Raw genomic sequence first — 12,959 nt, 5'->3', positions numbered from 1 at the left:
CCCTCTTGAATCTTTGTGCCCAAATGTAATTGGGGAAGGATTTAATGAAGGTGTATTCGGTAATAAAACGTCTTCGTAGGGCGCTGCCGGTTTATTTCTTGAATGACCCTTGCCTATAAATATTGCGCCTTGCGAACACAATAACCGAAGTCAATTCAAATTTCAGATTTTTTTCAAGGCCCATTCACAGTGGTGTAACTGAAGGCGAATGCAAAAATGGTGGTCTACACTACAGGATGCGCACGGCAAAGACATAACAGCGGGGTAAAAAGTACTACACCCTCCTCTTACGGAACATCTCAAGGGTGACCAATTTGATTCGTTTACGTTTTTTGCGTAGCCGAACCTAACTCAAGGCGGGCTCATTATGCGGAACATTCAGCGACCACACTGCCTGCAAACAAAAACAAAAAAGAAACAGCCGCGCGCTTCTTGCATTTAAACAAGCATCCGTGAGGCACTTCATGCACGTCAACATTTGCAGTCGCAGCTTCCCAATGTACAGTTCGAACTTTTAGGCAGAATGTCAGTGCCCTTGTATCCGTTGTCGGCATGTGCTACCCAGCAAATATGCGAAACAGAGTGGTTTTTTTCTTAGAAATTCAAATGAGGTGTCGAACACTTGCGACGGGAGGATTAACACACAAGGTAAACCGACATCGCCCAGACTAATAAAACGCCAAGAACAACTCCTCTGGCGCTCATCCCAAAACGTGCCATAAACACGGCCTCATACCCCGCCACCTATCCTTTGGCGCCGCAGAGGCACTGGACGTTGCTCATGCCACCGCGAATAACCATACCTCACAATAATAAAAGACTTTCAACACGCCTATCGCCTATAGCAAGCCGGACTATTCCCACCAAAGTATCTACAAAAGCCTCTGGACAACATAAAAATAACCATTGTCTGGGCCCAAGGCCACTCAGGTTTTGCTGGGAACGTGGCCGCACAAGCTACCGACCGCGACATTCACATCCGAGCATTCCAACTTCTGGGCAGGACACCTAGAGTCGCACGGAACACTCAACCAACAGTCCAGCACCTATTGACCCCACTTAAAACACAATACTCTCACACTACACACACATGAGAAGAGCATATCCTCCTCCACACACCTCGCTATCCAACGACCAAGCATACATACTCCGTAGACTGCAAACACAAACATTTTACAAGCACATAATCTTCTCAAAGATCTCACCATCCCCCTTCTCACCTGACTGACCGCATTGCAACTCACCCCTTACGACGAACCATCTCGTATTCTCTTGTACCGTAACCTCAGCTCGATTAACAACCATCCCCTGGGCAGTGGGACAGTGCGCAGACCAGCAAGTCCTGGTGAAACAAGCCCTGGACTCGGTGCAGGCTCGCGGCCTCCTGGACGCAGGAAGCTGACCCCACCCCGTCCCAAAAAGCTCTTGCTCAAATAATGTTTATTACTCCTCGAAACTTCCGGGGTCGAGCACAGACCTCTAGGCTTCGTCATCTGGAACCATAAGCATTTGGAGGCCGCACTGCTGTTCCGCATTCTGGATGAATTTGGTAGGAACACTGACGTGGCTTTCTAAGCTGAACATGCCTCATCGCCGCTGTGTACAAGGTATGGTATTCATGGTGTCGAGTAGCATTTCATCGGAGGCTGTCCATATCATGTGATGCACGTGTCAGCTGTTTGAAGAGCTTCGAAGCATGGTACCATACCTGGGCTCGTCTTTGGAGGACATAATGCATTTTAATGAACATTTGACTCCTCGGCTTAGAATCTCGCTCCTCGCTCCTGCTCTAAAGGACACAATCCTTGGTGGCTATTGGTGGTGCACCGTGAATAGTTTTGAAAAGGGTTTGCTCTGGCAGAGAAACTTCCGGCAGCCCTCTCAAGGCTCCGTCACGCCTTCCAAACGGCACATCCTTAACTTTCATGGAGCCTAACCACCACTTTGAAACCATTGCGAAGGCTACCCCGATGCTAGCTACGAGCTTCGAAAATGCTCCAGAATTATGTCCGTAATATGGGTTGTTTAGGTACAAACAAAGCAGCGCAGCCTTTTGAGTCCAACCCGGCCTACTCAGGCTACCGTCATTCCTGACCAGCTCCTTCAGGCGCTAGATCTCTGCGTTTAAGAAAAGAGCCTCGTCTAGGGCTCTCCGGATCACCACCACCCGATCCTCAATGGGGTTTATTTTCTTTCTGGGGTTTATTTCCCCCTCCCACACCCCACACGCGCGCCCTCGCACAAGCACGCGCACACGCACACGCACACACACGCACACACACCAAAAATACCCTTGAGAAAGGCACAGGGCAAATTCGCACCGGCTCTCATACTTCCTTTTCAGATAAAAGTCAAGGCTCGGAAATTTCTACTAAGCTTCCTTCAGGAGGCGGAACTGGTAAACTAGTGGTGAAGGGACCCATCATTGACTAATTAGGAGGAGCTTTGGCGGGGCAATTGCCGGCATATCCAGCCAGGATAACCCCGCCTAATACCACACAACAACCGCCACCACCACATTAACAGAAAGGACCTCCACATACGCCGCCTATAACCTGAAAAAAGACAGGACGGAACATACGCCACCGCTTTTATACAGCATTGACAAGATAGGCACAAATGATGCCAGCGTCTCCTTGGCCTCCGAACGGGAGGTATAAACGTCAGAAGGTGGTCGAAAGCGGCCCGCAAAAAAAGTGCGATATCGACGTACGATACCCGTCCTCCGGTGGCAGTTCGCTTGTTCGATCGCGATTGCAATAGAGCCGAATTATACGGAGCAGAGACCTCGACTACATGCTTCGCGACAAATTAGTGCCGCCACGGCGTTACCTATACTGCTATCACTTCAACAGCAGTGAACTTTCTGTCGCCGAACACAGCTTGCATGGACAAACCATTCCCGTGGCAGAGCTCGAAGCTGCTCAGTTCACAAAGCGTTCACTATACGTCCAGGCGCCATTAGCCATTTATCCATCGGTGTCAATGTATATCCAAGCATTGGCTTATGTCAGGGTAGCCGCTCTTGGGAGGCCAGCTGTCTTGAACTTGTGGCTTTAAAACCGAAGCTACTCAGTGGCTGTGGGACGCAGCGTAGCAAAGCGCTACGAATTAATTTAGACAACATGGGGACCATTAACGTGCGCCCAAATCTCTACGGGGACCACGTTAATGGGGGCCATTAACGCACGTTAATGGGGACCACTAACGTGCGTTAATGGGGACGTGGGCCATGGTAATGGGGACCATTAACGTGCGCCCAAACATCTACTAGATATCTGCGTACCTTTCCTACAAGTGCATCGACATGTACATGGCAAATGGTGAGATATCCCGTATACGTGACCCTCGGAATCTTTCAGGACAGCGTACTAAGCCTGAATATTTTAAAATCGGTTGGTTGAGACAGAAGAAGTGACTGCCAAAGTCAGCTGAGATTTTGGTGCTTGCGGCTATGTTTAAGCGAGGGGCTACTCATAGGGCGCTAAGGGCTGAACAGGCGTGTGCCGGAAGGAAGGCTTCAGAAGCAATGAACTCGATGGCGATCTAGAGGTTTCAAAACCCACTTCAGAGTTTAATTTGCAGTTACGCTCATTTACATCTTAGTGGAAAAACTTCGAAAACTGCGAAATGTGTTCGTAAAGGCCTGTATGACAGATTTTTCTATGGACAAACTCCTTGAATGATTCTGCTTTCTTAAGGAAGATTGTGGGAGAAATGGAGGGAGGTTTCTGTCAAGGGATGTTAATTTGACCTCAAAATAAATGCGTTCCAACTGTCTTGAAAATGTTTAAACTCTTCTAGCCTGAATTTGTCGTAAGGCATTGAAAAAATATTTTTGCTACCGCTTTTGCTAGTCTGCTTGTAAGGAAGCCGCTGAAGAACTTTTACACTCGGCGGGGTTCTCGGAAGAAAGTTACGGTTATGGCACAATAACAATACAAGAGGTCATAACAGACCAGTACATGGTAAGTTTCTTCAGAAACAAACTATTTAAGGCAACCCCGTGTGTTATTCAATAAAGTAACTACTGTGTGACATTTTTATTGCAATCAAGATGGATGCTTACATTCCTTTAATAAATGCTGGTGTATATGGACGGCCACAGAGGAACGGTGAGCATTGGCAAAAACCCGATGAATAGGAGCAGTCAGTGAAAGAGAGGTAAATGATGCCATTTTTTCCGTATATTGCCATCAATATGTAGATTTCGACTGGACGCGGGAGTTACAGCTACAGATTTTTTCTAGTGGTTGAGCGGCTTACAACTGCTGGGATGCGAAATCGCAATAACCGGTCAGAAGTTTCATGTGTAGAACTTCTGATAGTAAAATAAAAGCCTCTCATGGACCTTTGCTGGACTGGTAGATGTTGTGAGAGCTGCTAAAAAATGTCTGTCTGTTTTTTAACAGCTCCCACAGGCCAATTTAACCTTGTTGATGTCGGAATTTATAAAGCCTCGGAATCCGCTTATGCGTATGCGTATTGGGAATCTATCCGTAAAAACCGATTCTGTCAACTCAAGGGTCAAAGATATATTGTTGGAGTTGCAAAAAATTACAGACAATTTGACTAAGCCAACCATGGAATATCATGCGACAATAGCGTCCATGTCTGCTTGTTAATCCTTGTCCAATGCCGCACTGTGGGTGAGCTGCTACTCTGTGACTGATTGATTGATTGTAGGGTTTAACGCGCCGACGCAACGGAGGCGATGAGGCGCGCCGTAGTGGAGGGCTCCGGATTAATTTTGAACACCTGGGGATCTTTACCGTGCGCCGAAATCTCGTACACACGGGCGTTTTTGCTTTTCGCCTCGATCAGAAAAGCTACCGCCGCGACCGTACTCTGTGACTGTGCAAAGCTGTACAGGCTTCAGAGTACGCACACATGATTCCGAGTACACGCACAGATGTGTTAAGGTGGATCATTCTAGTACTTGATTGGCCAGATTTGTCAGATGGTCATTCGGTCGTCTTTTAAAGCGCTCTCTAATACAGTAGTCTCTCGATAAACGGAAAACTTCAAGGGACCCAAAAAATTAGTTTCGTTTAACAGGAGTTCCGTTTACTGAGACAAATGTGTAAAAGTGCAAATTTATGTGCGTACACACTCTTAATACCATTTCATGAAACTATGAGCACTAGAAGGTGAATGTAGCTGATATTTTTTTCAGAAAGCAAGAAAACTACAAGATATTTAAGCGTGAGCATTCACAGTTTATTTGGCAACAATGAGTCGCTGTGCACTACAAAATGCATCAAATATTTTTGTTTGCGTCTTTGCAACTGCATCTTCACGGAGGCTAGAGGCCTCAACTTCGCCAATGCATACGAGCCACCGAATTTAGAAGACGGCAACGCGGTAATGAAGCGCGAATAGCACCACGATGGCACGAACCAGGGGGAAGGAGGTGCGCCCTGCATAACCACGGCGTCTTGAATCGAGACCGAATGAGTGGAACAAGAACTGCGATGTTGCATTCGTTGAGCTAACACGGCTGACCACTAACGAGACGAGGCTTAAGAAGCCAACGTGGCTTTAAAAACACGGAGGAAGAAAAAAGAAGAAAAAAACGAAACAGACGGAACCGTAAAAAGCTCATGCCAATGGATTTCACAAGAAGTTCTATTTCTGGTTCCGTTTACACGGGAACGCGGAAATTTTAGTTGCGATTACCGAGAGTTTTTTTACGTTATCTGAATACAAAACCAACCATTACAGGCTACTGTTCCATTTAAGCGGCAATTCCGTTTAAGCGATTTCCGTTTATCGAGGGTCTACTGTATATTCTCCGCGTATGTGCCTCGTCGGCGAGCTTGATTCCAGAGGACATCCTGTGGGGCTTAAGATATGGGCGTGAAAGCGTCCATCATCCTTTTTCGTTTGGGTCTTTTCCTCCTTCTCTCGTTACTCAAGGCAAATGTGAATGCCCTCTACATTTTCAGCGCTGCGCAGTTTCAATTCGTTTTTTTTTAAACAGGACGGATATTTGTTTTTATCAGTCCTCGCAATGTGGTTCTGCGGTGTATACGATCTGGCCGCAGCGTGTTAGCGACGCCAGCAGGTTGCCAGGAGCATCGACCTCTTTCCGAAACCTGTTTCCCCTGTTCGAAAGGTTTGCGAGAGAAAAATAAACGAAAATATAAAATGGATAGCAGCACAACGCCCTTCACCTATATGTATTTTAAAAAGACGAACAGCTTTATCGTGCCGCCACGTAATCCGACTCGCAAGAAGAATATTGGCCCCGGCCTTTTCAAGGGAGCACCCCACGCACCTGTGTTACATTAAAAAAGACAGGGAAAGTAAATGCCGCACAGCCAGCTAAGAACGTCTTGGGAAGTTAGTACAAGACGCTCGCCGCCTGCTTATAAAAATCCATACGCGATCGTCCCATAGTGAAGCGACTTATAGAGGAAGCATAATAAGTGTGGCGACGCGATTGTGGGTATTCTCCAAGGGCGATATTCCTTACATTCCATACGACACGATGTAATGTTGTTACCTTTAATATAGTGCGAGAAACAATCACGTACGCATATAAGACACGCGCCATGTGTGCATATGTAGATATGGGCCTGCGATAGGGTATTTTTCATCTACAGTAAAAGCTCGTTAATTCGAAAATCAAAGGGTAGCATAAAATTGTTCGAATTAAGCGGAGTTCGAATTAGCGGGTGGGCACTAGAATGAATGGACATCGCGCCAAACTGCGCGGGCAGAACACAAAGAAGCCACCTCTCGACTCGTTATCGCGAATGAGGCGCTACTACACGTTTGTGGCAGGTGACTTCTTAAATAATGTTTCGTAAATATAAATGGCATGCGTCGGAGCACTTCCGCCGGTGGCTCGGCGGCCCCTGTAGAAACGAAATAAACTGTTGCAGGAGCGCAGCGCGCGCGCAATGCTGCTGTTTTTCTGTTTCGTTGTTTTGCATCGCTAGTAAATTTGGTTGGCTTTGGATTTGCAGCAAATTGTAATCACTTCAGGCCGACTTCTTCTGCGAGGAGCGACGAAAACCAGGGTATTATAGTTCGAATTAACCGTTCTGGATACCGACACGTTCGATTTATCGGGAGTTTTCCCCCATTTAAATATACAGGGCGGTGTCTGGACAAGGGCGTGAGTTCGAATTAACCGGATGTTCGAATTAACCGAGTTCGAATTAACGAGCTTTTACTGTATATCTAGCACAAATATGACATTGAAATATCTGGTAAATTCCCGGTATAAACACGCGTCATGTCCCTCTGAACACGGGTATACAGGGATAGCAGGACGTAATCTGAAGTCGCTGATTTCGGGAGCAGCGAAATGTACGAGCCATGATAATATTTTTCGTGGGACTTTCGGACCATTACACAGGCAACAGAGCCTTAGCGAAAAATTCGCGATTATACCTTGTTATTAGCGAACACTCGCGAACGAGTTAAAGTTATCTGCAGGAAAGGTTCCAATAACAGACGTTACCAAAGCGTTTCAAAAAGACGCTTCTTCACGAACGTTTACACTATACATCACCTATGCACAGTCTTTGTCAACATTTTGTCGGCCAAGCCGGAAACGTGCAGCCTGCGAAAAATTCACTGTAAAAGCTTACGTCCCGAGCGAGGGGGAAACGTTTTATGCAGGAAAGATAGAGAAAACATCTTTCTTTCTTACTGCCGTAAAATATTTCTGTTACATTTAAAGGTGAAGCCGACTCTTTGAATTCTTTGTGGTCGAGCAGTCTTAAGATTGGCCCAAAAAGTTTTGACAAGGGGTGTGCATTCGTTAATTTATGTGAATTATCATTGTTCCAAAACGAACGAATTAAACCACTTTTTGTCTGGTTTGCGGACATCCGCAATGCGCTCACTGAAGACTATCACCGGAGTGTGTCGCAGTTGTTGCTCTATTCTCTGGTCGCTTCTCAGACGGTATCCGGTCGATCTCATTGCCTCCTCCGTTCACTTTATCGCTGTTCATAGGCACGCCGCTCTTCGGGAGTCCTAACTACACGTGACCTTCCCATAACATCAATAGAGTACAAAAGAAATGTCCCGCACATGTGCGCGTTCACGTGCAGGTTTCTGTTCACGGACACGAAAAATGCTGGAATCCTAGTTATATACCACTCAAGCTGTACGATATTAAGACATTATAATATTAGGAAAGGCGTCAGCAAACTTCATGTTCCAAAAAATTTCCAACAACAGAATGAGTTAAACCTCGTAAAAAACGAGAAAGAGACAGTAACCGTCGCATAACAGTATGCGAACGTCAGTCCTCCAGCACAACAGATTGCATAACGCCCTCAGGCCTTTGTTGTGGGCGGTTCAATTGGCCTATACCCCGCCACACGTCCGTGCGCGACTTCGTTAAATGCCTCTCCCCCCCCCCCCCCCTCCCCCCCAGTTACAACAAGATGTACTCTTCGAACTTCATATTGCCACTGCCATCAGCAGCATCAAGCCAACAAAAAAAAAAAAAGAGAACTCTCGGGTAAGTTTTTTTATCGCGCCATTTCACCACCGGGCATCAAAAACACGAGGACGCTAGGTAAAGGGCGGTAACCGGGAGCAGCTAAGAGAACAGATAAGAAACAGGGACGGATAGATAGAAACAAAGAAGAAACAGAAAGCGGCGCTTAGCACCACAGACTCTGGGCTGCAGCTTCTAGTTTACGCGAGTTTACAACTATTAAACCTTATCTCTGTCCTTCATCTTTCAAAGCCCCGCGCGACATATGTCCCCGGTTAGAAGAAGCTGTATTTTTCAAACTGCGTATTAAAACACTTCTGTCAAGAATGACGGGGGAAAGCGCAGTGTGATCGAGCAGAGAAAATTGAAGGACGTAAAAACCAAGAATTTCGCGGGGCTTGAAGAGGAAGACGAAAATATGAAACAGACGAAGTCAGGCGGGAAAAGCTAAAAAAAACATCATCATCCCCACCACAATCATTGTCATCATCAAAGCCGAAGGCTGGAGAAATGGGAGGAAGGCGAGGAGAAGGCTCGAAGGAGATCGGGGTTCGAGGCGACCCGACGAGGGGCACTCCCAGTTTAACTCTAAGTGACGTGTTACGCCCTTGGTCTAACTCTAAACGAGCATCTCGAGTGACAAAAGCTTTATTGTCTTTCCTGCGAAGCACAGGACAGGATCAGACTCTCTAAACGGGACTCTATTAATGAGCGCATCATCGTCATCATAGCCATCATAATCATTACTCCATCGATTTCATTTTTTTCCGACATCTGGTGTAGCAAGCTAAGCGCCTTTCAGGCTAACCTCACCGGTATCATTAAAGAATATTCTCTTTCTCTCTCTCTCCTGGTCTGTGAATCCCACAGTGCACCAGCTGCCCTGCCCCGTTGGCCGCACGAGCATTAAGCCGCTCATTAAGATATTAAGCATTGAGACAGGGTCGCGTGGTTAAAATATTTCCGTGGTGTCTTCCATTATTTGTTTGACTGCGAAATGCAATATATATATATATATATATATATATATATATATATATATATATATATATATATATATATATATATATATATATATATTGTAACGTGGCAGGCAGCAGAGCAAATGACTCGAACCATGGTTGAAGATGAAGCGGTGTATTAAACGGTAGAAGGATCTATGTACAGTATATACATGGCGGCCATTAAAGAGCCAACGCAGGGTCCACCAGCACTTTCTTCGTCGTCGTCTTCATGGGCGATGTGGGGTATTGTCCACGTACATGTCCCGTGACATTACCCCCCGGTCGAGGGCGACCGTCCCGGTCGAAGCTGCATCGCGGTGATAATGGTGAAGCAGATGAGCAATTTGGGAAAACACATGTCGGGCAGCGTGTCCCACCCACCTTCGTCGTCGTCGCAGGTGCTCGCGCGTGACACTACACGCCGCTGTCGTATTATTCGTATTTGATTGCGCAACATACCTCCTCCTCGAAGGCGAGTGCCGCGGTCGAGTACGCAGTAGCACGATGAGCTCAGTGAAGATGAACGATGTGATGAGAGTATACAGGGAAGAAGCTCTTGCCAATACAGATGTAAGTGAAGGGTTGGTGAGCAAAGTCCCGCAGCAGCAACGTCTGCAAAGCGACGATGAACCGGTGAGGGCTTGGAACCACGTCAGACCACAAGGCTGGGGGCACGTCATCGTCGTGTCGTCACATGTCGTCGGGGCTTGGCGGGTCTGGGTCGGCTCGTCACGGGCTGGGGACACGGGGCGGGGGGATGTCGTCGAGTGCTTCTAGCGGCGGGGCTGGGGCTGCCCGACGCGGTTCACACACCCTCGATGATTCCGCCGATGCTGATGAGGTGCGAAGCTGGGGCCAGGACGGGGATGACGAACCCGCACTCTCCACCAAATGTAACGTGGCAGGCAGCAGAGCAAATGACTCGAACCATGGTTGAAGATGAAGCGGTGTATTAAACGGTAGAAGGATCTATGTACAGTATATACATGGCGGCCATTAAAGAGCCAACGCAGGGTCCACCAGCACTTTCTTCGTCGTCGTCTTCATGGGCGATGTGGGGTATTGTCCACGTACATGTCCCGTGACATTCTCCACCACTTGAAATGCGGTTTATTGGCAAGGGTTGCTGTGTAGGCGAAAGACGAGGAGGGCACAGGCCGAGCACAGTCCGAGCACAGTCGACGCTTGGAGGAAGCAGAGCGAGAGAGAACCCCGTCGCTCCAGGCGATGGCGGTGCGGCTTCCATATTCGGCTTCTGCTACCGACGACGATAAAGTGGCGCACATCTCCCGCAGGGGATTGGTGACGGTCTTGATTATTCCGGTGAACGTTGCCAATCTTCTGCATTACAATATATATATATATATATATATATATATATATATATATATATATATATATATATATATATATATATAAGTGTGTCGAACCGAAAGAAATACCCTGTTACAGTTACGGTTTGACGAAATTACGTACCGAACCGGCTCGCGAACCCGTTCGGTACGCTCGCGCTTCCAGCAGCAACAGGCCAACAAACATTTCGTAGACTGCCGATCCTATGCGAAATCTTGTAGCAGTTTGGAATGACGATATGTCTGGCGCGTGAACTCTATTTTTAATCTGGCCCCGCATAAAGTATGGAAAACGCGCATGTTAGACTGGCCCGTTGAATAGACGGTATCCCAAAAATCGATCTTTGGTGACGTGATAATTCATCTGAAGGGTGCGTGTACATTATCAAAATGATTTCCAACCTGCTTACCAGCGTTGGTTAAACACTTGCCATAATTCTTGTTATGACGCAGCGCATTGCGTTTTAAGTCCCAATATTTTAGTAAGCTGTCGTGCGTATCGTTTTGTACATGTGGTTCAAAATTAATCTCCAGGAACGAAAATAAAAATAACACTCGCGGCCCACCCGTGCCGGGTGAACACCTGTGCCATGAGGAGCGCCGTAATTTAGGGCCATGGATTAATTTATACCACCTGGTAATCCTTAACATACACTGAAATCTCGACACATCTGACTTTTTTTTACCTGCCTCCATCAAAAAAGCAACTGTGAGAGCCGGGGAAAAACTAGGGACATCGGGCTCAGAAGCGCTTGGCCTTACCCACTAAGCCACCGCAACGTGTGGAAACTTATAACATCGTTAACCCGCAAACACGCAGGTGGGTGCGCTTGGTTTTATGCACGTTTACGGAAGGAAGGAAAGTTAACCTGCCTAGAGCCTAGTTGGCTATCCTGCAGGTGGGAAAGGGAACATAAGCAAAAAAGATAAAGGAAAGAATGGAGAAAAGTTGGAGCAGACAGGTATGCCCAGCGCTGAAGCACTAAACGTAAAAATTCAGTGATTGCCCCTGAAGGTTTTCAGTCTAGAGTCTGGAGTTCAAAATCGTCGCCCGTAGAAAGCGTACGATTACATTGCACGACTGCCATACGCACCTCGCGTTTAACACGTTGCGAACGAACTGAAGTGTCAGTCGCAGAAAAAAAGCCGGGCTCTTTAAATTCGCATACTACAGCAAAAAAAAAAAAATACTAATGGAAGTTGACAATTTCCGGTGATGAGTGCCGCGCTTCAAAATTACGAGAAGCATAAGGTTCGAAACAGCTTCGATGGAGAAGAAAGCGGAATATCAATTCCCATTCGCCTATAGATCAATAACCGGTGTCAACATTACCTGAACGTCGGCGCCGAAGACTGCTCCAAACGGACGATCCGTCGGAGTGGATGCCTCTCGATCGGATGCGTGGGGATCAACAGAAGCCTGTATAAATCCGAACGAACGTCCACCTGATCCCCCGGAGCGTGTCTGAGGAGTTGTATACCGCGAAGAACCTCACCACAAAGGTGGTACCAGGGAAAAATAATATCGCCGTCACACGTACATGAGGCGCTGGCACGGCAAGCCGCCTCGGTTGGCCGAACGGCGGAGCACCTCACCGGTCGCGACTTTCTTCCTCTCTCTGTCGTCTGCAAGTTCATATGTCCTGCACGGCACGAAGTGGCCGCAGACGGGTGCTTCCCTTTCCGCGGCCATGACCTCGATTGGGAAAGGATATGAGCCAATATGCCAAAAGCAGCGAAGGTAGCAGGAGATAAAGACTTTGCACGCTTAATACATTGCATCCGCGACGAACTGGCGCCGTAGTTAATGTCGGCGCCCCGCCTTGTTTGCGAAACGGAATGACCTCACAAGCGACCACAACTACAATGGTGTGTACGCGAGGTGTGGTTGCTGTGACCAGAAAAAAATACGCGAACAAAAAGAACAGCGAAATACCACTAAATGCCGTGTAGGGCAAAGAAATTTTAGGTGATGCCAATGCGCTACCCGCAGCGGCTCTCTTCATATTTTGTTGGGGGCGTGAACGCTAAGAAAATAGTAATCACACGCTCTGCGTAACCTTTGAACGATGATGAGCCATTACCTGTCTGCGGCGTGCGTGTCCACCGTTGCGCATTTGCGCCACGTTGCGCCAA

At 47.3% G+C, this 12,959-nt stretch overlaps 1 protein-coding gene across 1 annotated transcript in view; it reads right to left on the bottom strand.

Moving 5' to 3' along the window:
* The window catches only part of LOC144169742 (putative sodium-dependent multivitamin transporter), a 97,893-nt gene extending 85,202 nt beyond the window's left edge, over window positions 1-12,691 (bottom strand). Inside the window, exon 1 of the mRNA XM_077699067.1 lies at window positions 12,157-12,691. The gene's annotated coding sequence lies outside the window, so the exon portion shown is untranslated. The remainder of the gene's footprint in view (window positions 1-12,156) is intronic.
* Window positions 12,692-12,959: the final 268 nt, after the last annotated feature.

Source organism: Haemaphysalis longicornis, unplaced genomic scaffold (assembly GCF_048455015.1).
Source record: "Haemaphysalis longicornis isolate Haplotype H1 unplaced genomic scaffold, Haemaphysalis longicornis Haplotype H1 scaffold_2, whole genome shotgun sequence".
Classification (NCBI taxonomy): Eukaryota; Metazoa; Arthropoda; class Arachnida; order Ixodida; family Ixodidae; genus Haemaphysalis; species Haemaphysalis longicornis.
Note: the sequence above shows the minus strand (reverse complement) of the source record. Positions and strands in the feature narration are given on the sequence as shown.